The sequence below is a fragment of the Acinonyx jubatus genome, chromosome B2, assembly GCF_027475565.1.
Source record: "Acinonyx jubatus isolate Ajub_Pintada_27869175 chromosome B2, VMU_Ajub_asm_v1.0, whole genome shotgun sequence".
Lineage (NCBI taxonomy): Eukaryota > Metazoa > Chordata > Mammalia > Carnivora > Felidae > Acinonyx > Acinonyx jubatus.
Genome location: NC_069385.1, coordinates 63,473,508 through 63,491,518, shown reverse-complemented (window position 1 = coordinate 63,491,518; position 18,011 = coordinate 63,473,508). Strand labels below are relative to the sequence as shown.

At 35.6% G+C, this 18,011-nt stretch overlaps 2 long non-coding RNA genes across 4 annotated transcripts in view; one reads left to right on the top strand and one right to left on the bottom strand.

Annotated features, from left to right (window-relative positions):
- The window catches only part of LOC113598756 (uncharacterized), a 943,191-nt gene that overhangs the window by 200,859 nt on the left and 724,321 nt on the right, over positions 1–18,011 (top strand). The gene's annotated exons all lie outside the window — the stretch shown is intronic.
- LOC113598758 (uncharacterized) lies at positions 8,104–17,691 on the bottom strand. Its single transcript, XR_003419463.2, has 4 exons — positions 17,593–17,691; positions 17,233–17,493; positions 9,983–10,120; positions 8,104–9,545 (listed from the first exon to the last, which is right to left on the bottom strand). It is a non-coding gene; the product is annotated as an uncharacterized LOC113598758 (long non-coding RNA).

Genomic DNA, 18,011 nt, shown 5'->3' with positions numbered 1-18,011 from the left:
GACTATGGAACCAAATGCCCACTCTGAAGCCCTATGTATTGGTCAGTGAGCCACATGTTTAGTCCTCAGCTCTCTAACAACCAACACAAAGATGGAAATAATTCCAAGATGCGTAGAATCATCATCAAGAGAATAAACTGATTCTTCAGGAGATGTGCAACTATTCCAGGTACACAGGCTCATGGGAAATTTAACTCCTGGGTTTTCATAGAGCATTGTGCAATTCAGGGAAATCTGTTTCTTAACTGTAACCTATGATCAACACACACACCAGTGTAATGAGAACTAGTTTTTTGTCATGTAGCATCTTGGTAAAGGAGGTCTGTGAAAGCTAATCTAGGTTTGTTCATTTTTTTCAGTAGTCATTTTTGAGTGTCTCTTATGTGTTATCTGGAACCAAAACAGATGGGGAATGGTAACGTTAGAGATGTAGACCCTGCCCTCATCAAACTTGCAATCTTTCCTTGACAATCGACATTGACAGATTAGTTATAGGTGGGCAATGGAAAGTCTTGCAGGTGGTCAGTAGAAGAAGGTTTAGATTTTGTCTGGTCATCTAACCTAATCCAGGGTCAGATATCACAGAGGCTAAAGAAATACAGGGACTTCATAAAATTTAGACATCTCTGTACAAATGACAATTCTATGAATCCAGCTTTTAATTTGTGTCAAGTAGTGGTGGCTTCAAGACTGTACCTCCTGAAAAGAGTCTGAAAAGTGCTTTTATTCTCTGTTTCCAGTTGGGAGCAAAGCCACATGACCCAGGGATCAGTTGGCCTGTGACTAGGAAGACAGTGAAAATTGAATTTCATATTTAGTCATATTCTATTTGCCCATATGGAGGAAAAAGAGAAAAAAGTGTTTATAAATGCATTTTGATTGCTTAATTCTTCCATTATGGGTTCCTTATCTTTTACAATATGTTTAGTCTTTTCTTTAACATACTAACCTGTGTCTGTAGTATTTTTACACACAGTCGCTATTGCCAGTCACTGTTAACAGCATGTTTCAGAAAAGAAATTAGAAGGAATAATTATATACCAGGAAGATACATATTCTATATGGAAAATAGCATTTTATGGCATGAAAGAAATAGTTTACTTTTTCATTAATAATCTAATTGGACTGTAAATGCCCCTGTTGTGTTTTATTTAACTTGTTATTAATAGTATTCAGCACAGTTTCACTTTCAAATATAGAGATATAGCATTTCAAATGATCTTTTTGATTCTGTGTGTCCCTAGGAATTATCATGTTTGTTTTTCCAAATCTATAGTTATTTCCTTTCACGTGATTTATTTGTTTCTCTTTTGGAACTGGTTGTGAAAATAGTTGGAGGGAGGAGAACAATGTCTAGCAAAAGGATTATGAACCCAATATTACGATGAAAGAATGAAAAAAACCCCCAAAACTAGTGGATTCTAGCTTCATGGTAAGATAGAAAGAATACCTATGTATTAAAACTGTTTTTTTTTATTTTTCAATGTTTGTTTTTGAGAGAGAGAGAGAGAGAGAGAGAGAGCGCGCACGATCGATCGGGGGAGGGGCAGAGAGAGACTGAGACACAGAATTAGAAGCAGGCTCCAAGCTCTGAGCTGACAGCACAGAGCCTGTTGTGGGGCTCGAACTCACAAGCCATGAGCTCAGCTGACCTGAGCTGAACTTGGATGCTTAACCAAGGGACTGAGTCCGTAAGAGCCCCTAGTAACTGTTTTTAAATAGGCGACACAACTTATCAACACAATTGTTATTTAACTGAGTGTCTTTACAAACATGGAAGGGATCTGGCAACTTCAACCAGAACAGTGATTCCCAAGTCTAACTATTTGATTAGCAGTCTTCCTTTCTTGCCTCACTTATATACATAGGCCCTGCAACCACATTAAACATCCCCCGACATTTTTTCTCTTTTATTCTTCTGTCTTTTTTGGTCCAAAGTAATGGAATAAAGAAATTATTTTTATTACTATTGACTTGAGTTTAGAGAGGTTTAGAAGAGCTCTGTGTGGGGTAATAGAACTTGTCTCCCGCACACTCCCATCCTAAGGAAACCAGAATTTCTTTCTTTAAAGTGGGTATGTCTGGGTGCCTGGGTGGTTCAGTTGGTTAAAGGTCTGACTCTTGATTTTGGCTCAGGTCATGATCTGAAGATTTGTGAGATCAAGCCCAGCCTTGGGATTCTCTATCTCCCTCTCTCTCTGCCCCTTCTCTGCTCATGTGCATGGGCTCTCTCTCTCTCTCTCTCTCAAAATAAATAAACCTTAAAAAAAATAAAGTGGATATGTCAGTAATAAATGGGATAGGAGATGGGCAGTAGTTTCATCTGTCTTCTGGATAATCCAGAAATATAGTTTTATGTATTTTGGGGGGGGGGGTAATCCAGAAATCTCTTGACCTTTAGAATACTCCTAGAATAAAAGTCTTCATGCGGCTCTGCATTTCCCCCACCCTCCCTTTCCAAATCCCATCCCACGACCATCTAGAGCTTAAAGCTGTATGTAAAACACAGAGAATATGTCCCCTTTCCTCCCTCTCAAAGAAATATAAGCCACAGAAATACTGACATTCTTTTTCACACTTTTACATATTGATTCTGGGAGAGCCAACTAATTTGGTTCTGCCTGCCCCTTGAGAAACAAACAAACAAACAAACAAATAAAAATTATGTTTTCCCCCCTGGACCATTTTAGTTAATGTTTATTGTTAAATTTATGTCTTTCTTGGGGCTTAAAAACAATGGTACGGAGGTGCATCCCGATTTTTTTTTTAAATGCATTTAGACTAACTAGAGATGGGCATGCAGAATATTAAGCAAAAACCTGAAGCCTCCCCTGTAGTTGCTAATATCTATTGGATGTAGCCATTATTAATTCTTCATTGGCCTTTGGTTTCGTAGCTTACAAAAAACTGTTATGAGTGTTATGAGTATGATGGACAAATGTACTCTACAGCTACCAGAAGCCTATATCAATTCTTTTTTTTTTTTTTTTCAACGTTTATTTATTTTTGGGACAGAGAGAGACAGAGCATGAACGGGGGAGGGGCAGAGAGAGAGGGAGACACAGAATCGGAAACAGGCTCCAGGCTCTGAGCCATCAGCCCAGAGCCCGACGCGGGGCTCGAACTTACGGACCGCGAGATCGTGACCTGGCTGAAGTCAGAGGCTTAACCGACTGCGCCACCCAGGCGCCCCCTATATCAATTCTTAAAAATGAAAGATGGCTCTACTCTGCGGCATAATATGGTTTCTTTGAACATTAGGGATTCTGATCTAAACTCATGCATAATTAGTTATACTGTAAAACTAAACAGATTTTCTTCTAGGTGGCAGGTTCCTTTCAGGCACGTAATGACGGAAAAATAGATTTGTTTCTTCAGATCTTTTTGTTTTTTCTTTAGCTTCTTTGGCAAAAGCTTTTTTTGCACAATGGAATGCATTCCTCCACTAGACTCCACTGGGGAGGACTTAAATGTTAACCGTATTAGGACACTGGGAAACAATTAACATAAGTTAGGTATAAGAAGGGAGAAAAATTATACGTGAAATAAAAAGAAAAAGATAAAGTGGCTAAGAAAATAGCAAAGAGTCAAAGAGGAAAAAGAAATTGTTCTTAATCTATTTAAAAAGCAGAAGTCTCAATATGGCATTGTATTTCCAGAAACATAAATTTCTCCATGGGCAAACATTTCAATTTTTGAGAAATGAGATTGTATTAGAAACTTTGAAAAACTTATCTTCAGGTAAGATGTGTTGCCCTGTTGAATGGGATTTAGAAACTTTTTATTCAAAATAAAATGTTCATACGGGGGTGCCTGGGTGGCTCAGTCAGTTAAGCGTCCGACTTCAGCTCAGGTCATGATTTCAAGGTTCACGGGTTCAAGCCCCACCTTGGGATCCGTGCTGACCTCTCAGAGCCTGGAGCCTGCTTCGGATTCTGTGCCTCCCTCTCTCTCTGTCCCTCCCACTCACTCTCTGTCTCTTTCTCTCTCAAAAATAAATAAACATTAAATTAAAAAAAAATTAGAATGTTCACAGAAAAGAAATTATAGCATTGTTTAAAGAGGGACACTTTTTTTTTTGAGAAGTAGCAATAATTATTACATTTTAGAAATCCTCTTCTTTCATAAAGAATTATAGTTGTAAAGATATAATGGATAAGTTGCATTGGTAAGAGTTAAAGATGTACGTGAATTTATACTGACCAAAAGGCCAAGAAGCGATAAAGAGTACATGAATTTAAAGGATAAAAATCTCCTCCTTCCCTGGTCCTACTCTTTTTGTTTGTTTGCTTGTTTGTTTTGGAAAAAGATGATAGAAGTTTCATTTTGTGGCCAGAAAGACACGTCTTAAATGTCTAACTCAATTGATAACCAAAAACAGTGTTTCAAGCTCGGTCAAGTAATTTCCTTAAAGGGATTGGGAACTACCAAGTAGCAGCTAAGTATCGACCTTAAATACGTCAAGTTCTCATTTTTGCTTCTAATTTTCCTTCCTGTGTACATATGGAACATGATGGCAGACCCAAAAGATGGTACTAGTTGGTAACGTGGCAACATGCTGTTTGATTTTCAGAAGTACCCTATTTTTATATCCCTAAATGCTGCATTGAAAATTGTAATCCCAATAGTTTTACAAGATTAATTTGTCCACTGCATATAATTCACTAACAACACCAAATTTGGGTAGCTGTTTGGTGGGGATTGATAATGACAGTACTCTTGAGTGGCTTTGAAAAAAAAGGTAGAGTACTAGTGGTTATGAGAGGATAAATAAACGTTTAGTAATGTATACTCACAGGTATTTAACCCAAATAGAATTCTAATTGTAGAATCTTAGAGCTGGCAGTGTTCTTAAAGGTCATTGACTGTAATCCCCATAATGTAAGGATAAAAAAAGTGAGGCTTAAAATGGAATTCCCAAGACCCCAAGTTATGAGAAGAATAAATAGTAGAAATTATGTCTTAAAAACTAAACTTTGCTTCTCTTTCTTTCTGGGCTTTGGGCTCTTCAGTAATGATTAACCCCCTACTTATATGTTACTTTATTGCATTTAGTAGGCTGAGTAAAAATGTAAAGATTGTGATTCCATTATGCACAAAATTATTCTCTGACTACTTGTATGATTAACTCTGAGTATTTGGGCTCATGTATAACATTTCACAGGAAGCAATTCCTAAAAATACACTTTTGTTTATTTTTGCTTATTTTAGGTTTATAGAATTGTCGAGATGAAATTAATCTCTAATATATCAACTCAGTTTAATTCTCTTATTTTACAAATGAAGAAACTAAGGTCAGGGAGATTTTTGTCACTTTATACCAGGTTCATAGCCCTTAATGATTGGGTGAGTGCTAAAATTCCAGGTCCCAGGATTCAGTACATTGCCCTTCATACTCTAATGTATTACAGTCATTCCATTTATAGTTTATAAAAAAATGAAATTATGAAACATTTGAAGCATGAAGAAAAATATGAATAAAAGAGAGAAAAGAGAATAATACAACTAATACCCATGAATACTAGGGTCTTTAAAATCATAATGTTTTGCTCTATTTGCTTCAGACCATTTTGTGTTTTCAAGAACAAAGCAGATACAATTTAGCCCTCTGTGTACCCCTCTTCATCTTCCCTCTTTATATTTTTGTTTTAATATGTAATTTTTCAACTTTTGTTTAGAAAAATTTTAAACATACAGAAAAGTTGAAAGAATCTCTCAGTGATCACCATGTAACTACCACTTAGATGCTTCTATTAACATTTTAGTATATTGCTTTGTCCCAGATCTATTCATTTAGTTGTTCCTACATTCTTCGATTCATCTATTATTTTTGATGCATTTCAAATGAAAGTGCAGACATCAGTACAATTTCCCCTAACACCTAGCATGCATATCATTAATTTGTGTTCTATTTACATTTTTTTCTTTTGGTGTAAAATTTACATACAATGAAATACAGAATTCTTAAGTGTAGTTTCATTGAGTTTTTGATAATTACATGTACCTGTATAAGCATCCCCAGGATCATCCTGTGAAACACTACCATGACCCCAGAAAATTCCTTCATGCCCCTTCTCTGTCAATCCCTGCCCAGCCCACTTAGAAACAGCTACCATTCTGATATTTTCCATTACAGGTTAATTTTACCTGTTTTAGAATGGAATACAAATGGAATTCATACAGTAGGTTGTTTTGAGCGAAACTTTTTCACTTAGTATGTTTTTGAGATATATCCATACTTGGGTGTATCAGCAGTTAGGTCCTGTTAATTGCCATCTAGTATTTCATTGCACAGTTGAATTGTGGTTTGTTTATCCACTTTCCTTTTATTAGAATGTAGGCTTTTTAATTTTAGTTTATTATAAATAAAGCTGCTATGATAGCCACTCCAGCTTTGTATTTACTATTTAAATGGTATATCTTTTCCCATCTAATTTAATTTAATTTTTTATACATTTTTTAAGTTTATTTATTTTTTTTGAGAGAGAGTGTGTGCAATTAGGGGAGGGGCAAAGAGAGAGGGAGAGAGAGAATCCCAAAGAGGATCCACACTGTTAGTGTGGCCAGTCAACCTAGGGCTTGAATTTACAAACTGTGAGATCATAACCTGAGCCAATATCAAAAAAGTCAGACGCTTAATCCACTGAGCCAGCCAGGCACTACCCCCCCACCCCGATCCATTTAATTTTAAATTATTTGTGTCTTAGTATTTAAAATTCATCTCATATATACAGCATAGACTTGGGTCCTGCTTTTAAAAAATCCATTGTGACAATCTTTGATTTTTAAATGGAATTATTAATCTACTTACATTTAATGTAATTATTGATGTGGTTGGATTTAAGTCACATTTAAAAAAATTGTTTTCTCTTTTTCCTCCTGTTTTTTATTCCTCTGCTTTTACTTTGCTGTCTTACTTGGACCGTAGAAATGTTTTTAGAGTATTTGGAATTCATATATATTTAATGGTTACTCTAGGGATTACAATATATATCATTAACTTTTCAGTTTAATTAGCATTAATATTGTATTACTTTAAAATGTGGAAACTTTGCAACTGTATAGGCCTATTTACTACTTTCCACTATATATATATATAAAATGTGTGTATTATTTTTGCCTATACTGTAGTTCAGTTGCTAAAGCAGGAACAATTCAATGCCAGATCATTTTTGAAAATTCTTAATTTTGTTTAAAAAAAGAAAATGGAAACTAACAAGAAATTGTGAATGAAATAATACAAGTAAATAAATAAATAAGTAAATAAATAAATAAATAAATAAATAAATAAATAAAGGGGCAACTAGGTAGCTCAGTTGGTTGAACATTCAACTTCAGTCAGGTCATGATTTCGTGGTTTGTGAGTTCAACCCCTGTGTTTGGCTCTGTGCTGACAGTTGGGAACCTGCAGCCTGCTTCAGATTCTGTGTCTCCCTTTCTCTTTACCCCTCCTCTGCTTGCATTCTGTCTCTCTCTGTCTCTGTCTCTCTCAAAAATAAACATTAAAAAAATTTTTTAAAAAAGAATGTAAATAAAATAAGATTTAAAACTATGAAATAGCTGAAATCTTAATAACCTATGATAAAATAATAAAAAGTAATCTATAATAAAGATAAGAAAATAAATATTTTCTTAAAAATTGTGGAAAATTATCAGTGAAGTCAGAGACAAAAACATCTTAAAGTTTATAACCTTAATATTAATGTTTAAATGCAGAAGATACATGACACAGTCTTTTTTGACTGATTTGTTGAAAAGGTGATCACATATCAAAAGAAAGTTTTCAGAAGCTGCATCTAGATTTTTTTTTTTTTTTTTTTTTTGCAGTATATAGGACTGAGATGGGGTAAGGGGGTGGTGAAGAATCAAGCAGGCTAAGCAATTATTTGGCCACTGGTTTTGCAACTTTATAGTCAGGCAAGAGCACAGAAGGTCTTTGTCTTTGGGGACCCAGGGCTGATGATGGCTATCCTGTAACCAGGTCAGTTAGTAGAACTAAAATTAACTGGGTAGTGGTACTTTACTTATGTAGGTAGGGAAACAGCAGTGGGTTCAGCCACTTTATTCAACTCTTTTTGTGAAGTCAGAAGTTGACTGGCCTTGTGTGGAAAATCAATAAGGCATTTATAAACCTTCATGAAAAAAAAGATTTTTGAAAGGGGAATATGTCGGTTACATGGAGAGATGACCCTGTGTGAAGGTGGGAAGGGTTAGAGTAAGCGGATTAAGCTGCAGTGACTACAGGGAACACATGCCAGTATTTTTGATTTATGTTAGCGTTCATGTAGTGAGCACTATCTGGAGAATAGCAGTGCTTTTCAAACCCTGTTGATGAAGCCTTGCACACACATTGTGGCATTGGGAAGTTGCTGGAGTGTACTATGCTGAAGGATTCTGTTTGGGGTTAGCTGATGATCCTTTTATTTCTTAACGGATGTCTGGTCTAACCTTTATAGTTTCGATGGATGATATTTAGGTTCAAACTTCCTGCTCATGCATAGGGAGATCAGTGATTTTTCTTTAAGTATTCCTGCACACTCATATTTACCGTTGTAAACTTTTAGATTTGAATGTTTTACCCTCTTCCTTTTTCCTCACTGCTTTCACTTCTGCATGATTGTTTAGGGTGAGCCTGTTGTCATGGACGTGTTAAGTGTCAAATATATGACACTCATTTATTTTAACTTTGGTTAAAATTTTAACTGGTCTGCATTTGTACAACACTTTTAGTGCCCTGAAAATTTGCTTTTATGAATTAGGGGTATTGATTCTAATAGACTAAATTACTATTGGATTCAGAAACATGAAACAGCATAAAGGATTGTAGATATACAACTGCTTTATGAATGCATGCCTCTCTATTGAAGAATGTTTAGCATTATAGGAATTGAGTGTATTTTCTCAAAGCACAAACATGTTGGTATGAGACACTACGCAAGTGGATGGGCCTTTAGGCTAAATCTGCCTGTATGCCCCTCAAAGCTTTCTTGTTGTATCTTATATGATTTTCACTGCTGAAGCTGCCTTTTAATTTGTAAATGTGAAATGGGCTGGATCAAAGTCTTAGAAGATTCAAGGAATCTAATCCAATTTGATGTAGAGCAAAACACAATTTAAAATCTAAATAATTCCCAAACTCAAGAAGCTGCTTTCTGATCTACCTTCTTTTCCAATCATCACAAAGCGAGACTCCTGCTGTAATTTTCTCTTCCCAAGATAGGCAACTCTTCTATGCATCTCTCTGGCAACCTTAAAAAAAAAATTACTCTTGCACTGGTTCATTTGATTTAGTGGTCTGGAAATTTGAAAATGAGGTTGTCTGTTAAAGGTGACCCCCTGCAGTGGCTTTGGCAGCATGGGGTGTTCCGGAGCAGGGAGCAACAATGGCGGGAAGCCCCTTGAAAGAGCAGTGGTGCTGACATGATTGGGCAGAGCAGTAAAGGCTGATTTCCTTACACTGAAGCTCTTCTGCCCCAGGCGTCTTCCTCTGACTGTCACCCCATTAATGCACAGCAATTGCTAGACAGTCTCCAAGTCATCACCTTCTGAAAAACAACAGATGGGTTAACTGGCTTGAGGTCAGTCAGTGAGTCAGGAGCAGAGCTGGGGTTAAGTCCCCAGTCTCCTCATACCCAACCTGGTAAAGGACCAAATGTATAGGCTGTGGTTCCATCAGCATTTCTAATGCTTGGGGAACAAGCTCATTAAAATGGCTCTAAACTGATTAAGCCAGGTTTATATCCTGTTCCTTTCTCTTTTGTTCTTTCTTTCTTATTTCCTTCTTCCCTTCCTTTCTTCCTTCCAAAAAATATCCTGAATTGATCATGTACCACTTACTATACATATCTGCAAAGATGCTTCCTAATTACACTGTCTGCCTCTCTTTGTAGCCTCCTTATATCAAATGATAATATTCCCATAGCTCATGGCACTGTTATCATTAAAAATATAAAATCTGAAATTAAAACATTACAAAGTTTACCCTTTGAGTTTTAGAAGAGGAAATTTTTTTTTCTTCAGTGACTGTTTTGATTCCATATATGAGTTTCCTCCACATTTAAGTAGCAGCTACTCTTTTGATTATGTGTAGGGGAGAAGGCAGATCACATCTAATTGATATCTGCATACAAGAAAAAAAGTGATTTTAGTTAAGTTCATACTTTGAATTTACAATCAGACTTTTATCCAAAGACACTTGAAAGATATAAAAATTAGCCACTGAGTTTAAGTACTTTATTCTGACCAATTGCCAAAACCAATCAAGGCCATAAGAGACAGAGAGATGGAGTGGGGTGGGGGCAGGGGAAAAAAAGGTGGGGGTGGGGTGGGGCAAAAGAATAACTTTAAAAAATGGAATTACTTTTATAAACAATTTGGAAAGATGGATAATAGACTTGATTGTGAATGACAGCCTCTTGAATCAGTGGTTTGTAATCATTTTTAAAATTTTTAATTTTTTTTGTTTCTAGACCTGGACTCTGAATAAAGTTTAATAATGTCATGAGCTCTTTCCCCAGAAATATACATATGTGTTTATCATATGTGTTTATCATATGTAACTTTTTAATACAATTTCAGGTATTAAACTCCCTTAAAGCCCAGTCAATGCTGTAGGTTCAGAAATCGTATACTTAATTAAGGCAAATAGAAAAAAATCTAGGGAAAAACCTCAAAAATTAAATATTTCTTAATAATATTGGACTTAAACTGAGAATTTTTAGCTAAACTGTGGACTTCTGACTTGCTTTCTCATATATCACCTACTAGTCAATAAAAGCTATCAACTCTCACTTTTGAAATTCTCAATCCTCTTATGCTGTTGCTCTATAAAACAGTGCTCTTAATTAATTAGTATCATCATAGGATTAAGCAGTGAAAGGAATTGTGAGAAGTTATTTGAATTTATAATGCAACCCTTGGCCATTAGAGTAGGACAAACCTAAACCATTCTAAAAAGTAAAATTACTATTAAAAATTTCCAAAGAAAATTCTACAACTGTTTTCAATAGCTAATGTCAATATCTAATACTTTTCTGTAAGAAAAATAATTTTTTCTTTGTATCTGACCTAAATTCTTCATACTTCAGATTAAATATTTATTTATTTATTTTTTTATCATCACTGGGAATTGAACCCAGCTGGTCAACAACTTCTGTGTAGTACTGCTCAGAGTAGTACCTTATTTTTTTAATCAACTAAAATATGTAGATAATAGGTTGTTTTGATTGTATATTTAGTCTTGATCAGCTCCTAAAAGATTTCGCGGTGATTTAAACTCCTTGAATTTCAGCTTACGAACCAGAGTTTCTTTGGAACAAGCAAAACATGTTAAAATAGCAATTACTCTTGTAATTGCAAATAGCTGAAAGTTCCTAGATTTTTGATGCTCTTATTCTAGGTTTGATTTTCAATATGTTTTTGATTGCCTCCCTCAAATTTCTTTGCATTTTCTTGTAGTTTTATTTTTTTTTAATCATGTTTATAGTTTTAAGCTCATCAAGAAAAAAAAATAGAAGTCAGTTGGGAGATGAAATGGGAAGGAAGCAAAAGAAAAATTTTCCAATCCCTTAAGATGCTATATTCTTTTTAAAGAATTCCATTCAAGTAAGAGTATTTTCCTGATCACTGTATGTTCATTTTCAATTAATATGTTAATTAAACTTGCTTGTGGATTCTTTGCAAATTCAACCTGTATTATAGTTAAAGGTTCTAAGCTTTCATCAATGAAAGGGAGCAGTTTGGTTTTTGTTCCCCACTCTACCTTTTTCCTCTCTAAAAATGGCTGGAAGAAGTTTTTTTTTTTTTGTATTTCCATGGTATTCTTGTTACTAAGCCATTGATCCTTTCAAGTGTAATACACAGTACAGTGTTTCTCAGTGGGAGATTTGTCTTCAGTATCTCCGTAGGTTATTCAGGGTGGCATATCCTCTATTGAAAGGTCTCTTTAGTCCTTTTCTGTTTCCTAATCATGACCTTATATATTGACTTCATGTCCTTAACTGCAACTCCCCTTACTTGAGACAGTATTTTTAATTCAGGAGGCCTTTAAAATTGCTTTAGCGAGATATTAATTAAAAATAGGAATTCTCTGAGTCATTTTTGTACATTTCTTTTCTCATAAATTATTTTAGCATCTCATACTTAGTTGCAGCAGATGACACAAGATCACAGTCTCACAAACACACATGATAAACGTAATGCAACAATATTAGAAATCAATAGTGTGTGTTTTATTGTATACTGTACCTAAAATATACAATAGGGTGACTTACATAAATCATTTATTCCCAGTCATGATTGATGACCTCATAACTCACGAGTGACGGGGCAAAGCAGAGCCCCAAATGAGTTATGAAATGTCATCAATAACAAGTGGAAACAAATGATTTATCCAGTGTCACAGCCCATTGTATGTTCAGTTTATGCAACAGCAGTTAATGATAAAAACACCCAAAATGGGTGCAGCTTGTATTTTATTCATCACATATGCACATACTCTTCCTACACTATTTTACACTAGGTTAGTGCTTATTGTCCATGAAGAAAATGATCAGGGTTGAAATAGGAAAGTGGGTTGATAGAGAAGATATGATCTTTGTATATATATATAAATCCTTTTGGAATCTCTTTCCTCTTGACTAGGCTTTTCCCCTTTCTTTTTTCAAAAAATATCTATCCCTTTTCTAGTAAGGAAAACGTTGAAAAGAATATCTGCAGCTATGTAATTCAATTTGTTTCTTTCTCAGTTGACATTCTAGGAGAGAGAAAAGTTAGCATGATTTTTAAAGTTAAAGGATGTTATATGACTTTAACACTATTTTTTACCCATTTGATTTTTTTTTCTGACTATATAGCTTAGGAGCAAGGAGTTTTATATTTCCATATTCAAAGGCAGTAAGAATCTGACTATTAAACTGTTTTATTTTGCAACATCATTCTATGCATCCTATGTATTTTGGAAGTCCTGCATGTTTCACATAGAAATCTTATTTGTAACATTAAAGTGCAGTTATAGTTTCACTTCAAATTTAGAGATAGGTTTCACTAAAGTTAGGGATATTGGTGGTTGCTAGAAGCTTGTATTTGAGGTTAATGTTATGAGTTCACATTCTAATTCCTTAAAATTGATATTAACTTTTGGGAAAAATGCCATTTAAAGAGAATGTCAGGTTCTTTGAATTAAAAGTCTGTCCCTTGTGACACTCTCCTTCAATATTTATAATATTGACTCACTAAGAACCCCAGAATCTTGTTAGATACAATTTTATTAAGTGAATTTAAGAGACTGTAATATGGTTATCACGCTGTGCTGGTTGTTGTACAAAGTTAAACAAATCTAGCTTTTACTTGAAATGAACATTTAGGCAAAAGATAAAGGGGCAATTAGACATAAAGATATCTTTGTGAGTCTTAGCAGTTATAGAAAGCACATACTGTTTGTAAGCATTGTATGAAAGCAAATGTGTGTCAACCTCTACACCCCCGTTTTGATTCCTCTGGAATATATTTCCAAAATATACCCTGAATCTGCCTGCTTTTTCAGATATCCACTGTTATTGTAGTCTAAGCAAATATCTTTTCTCCCCTAAACTATCTTCTGTGGAAGCTTGCAAACTTGATTGTCTATTTCCTCTTGTCTCCCATCAACATATTCTGCATGTAGTAGCTTTGAGTGATCTAAAACTGCAGCACTCCCTGCTGTAGCTCTTCAGTGTCTGTGCAGTACATTTAGAATACATCTAACCCCCTCTAACTGATCTGTAAGTGGTCCCTGTATAACTCTCCACGCTCATCATAATCTATTGTCTCTCCCATTTTAGCCACATGTTCTTTTTTCATTTACCCCAAAGGGGCTGGCTAAGCTCCTTACTGCTTTGGAATCTTTTTCTGTCCTATTCCCTTTGCTTGGAATTTGTCCTTTTGCTTGGCTGTCATCTGCTCGTCGTTCAGATCTCTCCTAACATGGCTTTTTCACAGAAGTCCTCCCTGAATTTTGTGCTAGTCAGGCCCGCATTGTAATCTGTCAATCTACTTTTCCTTCACAATGTCTGCCACAATTTTATTTTCATTTTATTTAGTTCTTTTTCCTGAAGGTGTTTATCACAACTTTAATTGTATATTTCATCTCTGTGATTATTATTTTCAATACATATATCTCCATCTAGGCCATTAACTCTATAAAGGAGGGCATATAGATTTTATTAATTGCTTCTTTTCAGTATCTAGAACAGTGCCTGATACCTTAATAAGTATATGTATATTTTTGAAAAAAGGAGAAGGTTTGAAAGTGACACGGTAGGAAAAATTAATAATTTCCATTGAATTATTTCTTATTCATTGGTCATTTACTATATAAAGACTATAAAACTCAATACTGTGGAGATTTACTAAAGAATTTGAGAAATTGTTTTTTATCCTTGGAACGCTTATATTAAATATGAATTCCTAAAATCAGTTCAAGTATTTATTGAGGATACGTGAGTAGATCAGAGGCGGAGCTAATCCTGGAAGTTTACTTGATATTGGTGAGTTGAGCTTCAATTTAAAAATATAAGGAAAAGATTAGCAACTGGGAACAGAATGAACATTGTTATTTCCCATACTGGAGTGTGCATATAATCATGATAGAACAAGTTACTAGAAAGTTTCTACTTTGTTGTTATGGCCTGGATTGTGTCCCTTCAAAATTCATACATTGAAGCCATAAGCCCCAATGTGATAGTATTTGGAGATGGGGGGTCTTTGGAAGATAATTAGGTTTAGATGAGATCATCAGAGTGGGGTCTTCATGATAGACTTAGTGCTCTTAAAAGAAGAGACTCCAGGGACCTAGCTCTCTCTCTCTCTCTGCACATGCACTCAGAGGAAAGGACATATGAACATATAGCAAGAAAGCAGCTGTTAGCAAGCCAAGAAGAGAATGCTCATTTGGATCTGACTATGCTGGTATGGTCTTAGACTTCCAACCTCCAGAACTGTGAAAAGTAAATTTCTGTTGCTTAAGAAATATCCAGAGTATGGTATTTTGTTATGATCCCACATGACTAATGCACTTGAAGATGTGCTTTTCTGGCATAGAAAATTTCTTGATTTGAAAAATCTAAAATTAGATTTTTAGTCTAAGCTGAGAGGCTAGAAAAATGAAAGTGATTGCTTATCAGCTATGTACCTTGGTAAAACTGTCCAGTGGCATGGGCATAAGAAGATAATAAGATGACATAAGAGATACCTCCTAGAAATTCTATTTGCTAGTATTCTGAAAATAGTTAATACTAATATTTATGATCCAATCTTAGACTCTGTCAATAGGAGTATAGTACTTGACTTTAAGGAGATAATAATTACTTCTTCTTTCAACTATAGTTATGGTTTTGTTCAGGGCATCATATTAATAACCTAGAATATTGATTGTGCTGAAATTTACTGGGAATTTTTTTTAACATTTTTAATGTTTATTTATTATTTTTGAGAGAGAGAGTGCAAGCAGGGGAGGGACAGAGAGAGAGAGGGAGACACAGAATCCGAAGCAGGCTCTAGGCTCTGAGTTGTCAGCACAAAGCCTGATGCGGGCCCGAGCTCATGAACTGTGAGATCATGACCTGAGCCGAAGTCGGCCACTTAACCGACTGAGCCACCCAGGCACCCCTACTGGGAATTTTTTAATGTAAATTTCCAAGCCTTACCCCAGAATTACTGGATTCTAATCTATGTAGGTGGGACTTAGATTTTCTGTTTTAGAAAACAAGCTACTAAATAAGCATTTGAGAAACATTGAATCAAAGCATATTCAGGGACACATGGGAAGGTAAGAGGATATAATATTATGTCTTAGCAAGAAGAGTTGAAGGATTTAGAGATGTTTAGTCTAGAAAAGATAGGACATTATAGTTGTCTTTCAGTATTTGAAATCTTGCAGATAGAAGAATAGGATTTGATTTCTGTCATTCAGAGGACAAAACTTGGATCAGTATGTGGGAAATTTAGGTAGTATGATTTGGCCTCAAAGAGAAGCTTTATTAATTTCTAGTGTTGTTCATAGAATGGATTACATTGGTAATTGTTAAGATCTCTCTTACTGGTGATATTTAAGTGAAGGCTGGATAACCTCTCAGGGGAGAGCATATGAAAAACCTTCCTAATACATTCTTCCTTTCCAAAGGGGAAAGTAGTGGCGTAGATATCAGATTTTCAGTCATGTGAATAACAATATATTTTTTAAAAAATATCTCCTCTGTCTCTAGCACTCTATCTCCTCACTCTCAAGCCAGTGAAGGTCTACCAAAATGGAATCCCAGCTTTGTTGAAGATGTGTGTTGGATTAGGCACTGAGCATGTCAGAAAGGCAGTACTGTGTGGGGAAAAGGTTGGAAAAACACTTAGAACTAAACTCTTAGGCCTCTTGCTGAAAGCAATCCTTCCTTTAATCATACTCAGTTATTGGGGAACTCTTTGTTCTTTTCCATGTCTCTTGCCTAAACTTCTGATTAGAGTTTGCCTGATACCATTAAATATAATAGCTAGTGATGGACTTGGGTGAGTCCCTTTTAGATTAGATTAGGAGTTATTGGTGTCCACATCTGCAGTAGGATGTCTGTAGATCAGCCCCCAAATGTAGGTTTTCCAGATGTCACCTTATTGAGCCCATCATATATTATAGGAATTTGAGATTGAATAGCTGTGCCTAGGATGCAATTTGTGGTAGCTGACTCTTGTGGTTGGGAAACTTTGCATGATGATAGCCTGGCAGAGAAGAGAGGATTGGCAGGTGCAGAGAGACTCCTGAGTTCCAAACCTATGCACAAAGTTGCTAATCAGAGCAAAGAATTGCCATTCTTGTTTTCATCTCTCTACTAGCCATTCAGGCTACCCTGTGTAATCTTTGTCCTTTAAAGTCATACCTTAGCTGTAATTTTGCTCTGATTTCACCCAAATAAAGGTGGTTGGAGGATAGGAGGAACTAGAAAGAGAAAATACAGTGAAATTCTCTGTGTTATCCTAGACATGATTCTAGGGACTTCCCATGCACATTAAAGTGATTTAGTGATTTCTTTATGACTGATTTTCTTGCCTTATTCTCACTTGTATTTAAGATAAGTTGAAAAAGTAATGATACAAAAACTATAAAAATTGGAACCAGGTGAAAAATAAATCAGTATGGAATAGTGATTCAATATCATAGTTATAAACCAAAACATCTTTTGTTTTTATTACAAATAGCCAGCCAAGCCTTACCTCAGATCTTTTATCAAATTCTTTGGAATCTGAGCCAGGGTCATGTGCAGTTTTAAAAGGTAATAGATTTGATGTGTAGCTAGAGTTGAGAACACATTTCTTGGGTTAGGAATTCAAGTAGGTGGTTCTGGCTCAAGGTCTGCCCTGAAATCAGGAAATCAGCAGGTCCATTTCCATGATAGCTCACTCAAATGACTCAATTCCTTGTCACATGAGCCTCTCTATAAGGTTTGGGTTTCCTCATAATATGACAGGTGGCTCCTTCAGAACGTGTGATATAAGAGAAGAACAAAGGTCAGAGTCACAATGTCTTTTATAACCTAGCCTTTTATAACCATTCTACTAGTCACACAGACTAACCCTGATACAGCGTGAGAGGGTGTTACACAAGGCTGTGAATACCAGGAAGCAGAGGTCATTGGGGGACCATCTTGCAAGGTGGTTACCACACGTACCATGACTCATAATAGCTCTCATTCCATGAATTAGAGAACAATTGTTGGAATTTTGCCAGCTCTCAAGAATGTCTATTTCTACTGTAACACTTAGGAGGAGGGAAAATAACTACAGAATGAGTTTTCAGACATGCTGACCTGAATGAAAGGTGGTCTTGGGCCAAAACTTAGTTTATTACATGGCTACCATAAGAGGTCCATGGCACAAATCATGAAAAGATCTGAATATTTCTCCTTTCTCAATGTACAGACTGCGGTAAATGACTGCAGTTACTTTGAGGAAGACTGAGAGGTGATATCATTCTTCCACATCAGTATCTTGCC